A 1,259-nucleotide genomic window follows, 5' to 3' on the forward strand; every position below is an offset into this window, starting at 1 on the left:
ACTTTCAGGGGATGAAAGGGCATTTATAAAGGGGTGGGGAAGATTTTTCAAAGATAGATATTTTCCCCTTGTCCCCCAGTGGTTACGCCATCGGGCAGCATAGATCAAAGGAGTTATGACAGTTTTTTAAATGGAGAAGGGGTTGCAGGGTGTTGTGAGTCTGGTCATTATGATATCTTCCTTTTTATTCTTGTCTTTATTTTTCTCTTCTCTTTTTCTTTCCTTTTCTTTTCCTCTTCTTTCTCTCTCCCTCCCTCTCTCCTCTTTCTTTTCTTTTATTACCCAGCCCGATACGACGGCTTGGTCAGCCCGGTAAAAATCGCCAGGGGAGGGGCAGTTTTCCCCCTGCTCCCCCCCCCCCCGCCTGTTACGACACTGGATAGCACGCCAATCATCCCCCAATGAAAAATATTTTTCTACGCCACTGGTTAGTGTAAACGTCGAAAAGTCCTACTTGGGTTGCAAAACTTTCCAGGATGGACGTGGACACATTCAGCGTAGGACAAACCGGGTGCATTCCGGAGTCGCCAGTGTAAACAACACTGGCGACTTACCGCAGCTGTGGTCAGTAGGCCTAAACTTTGCTAACAACGGGCTAGGCCTATAGACACTTGTCAAATTAAACACTCTACGCTCCGGTATAGACATGATATCAAAACAGCTGATTTATTTCGCATAAATTAAAAACAGTCTGCAGGTACATTGCTTAAATTTTTGACAATTTATTGTGGCTTCGTGACGACGACGAACTCGAGCGAAGTGATGATCACCATCGCAACAAAAACTGACGGCGGTGTTTGAACCCGGGTTCGTTGCCAGTGTAAATGGGAGCAACTCGGGATCAACCCGGACTTTTTCGTCCGATGAAAATGAGAAATGCACCCGGGATCACTCCGGAAGTAACCCGGGTCGATTCTGCCTTTGACAGTGTAAAAGAGGTATCAGGGAAAAATATTCAGACAAACTGGAATAGACCTTTCCGGAGTGTCAATCAAACTTAACAACTGACTAATCAGAACAGCGCTAGGAATACGCGCGCGTCTTACAAACACACGTGTTATCCCACAAACGCACGTGTTCGCGTATGCTTTAACACTGCCGTCTTGTGGGACCTTAGCAACAATATCCAAGGGGCGGACTTAGCGGAAATATTGTATTATTTTACTTTGTAAATGATTATCCAAGTAACATTTTAAATGTCGTCTCGTTTGCTGATGATACCAATTGCATTACAAACCAGGAGCGGATCCAGAATTTTT

The sequence above is a fragment of the Anneissia japonica genome, unplaced genomic scaffold (genome assembly GCF_011630105.1).
Source record: "Anneissia japonica isolate Jap-2015-1 unplaced genomic scaffold, ASM1163010v1 scaffold1826_len1998817_cov189, whole genome shotgun sequence".
Lineage (NCBI taxonomy): Eukaryota > Metazoa > Echinodermata > Crinoidea > Comatulida > Comatulidae > Anneissia > Anneissia japonica.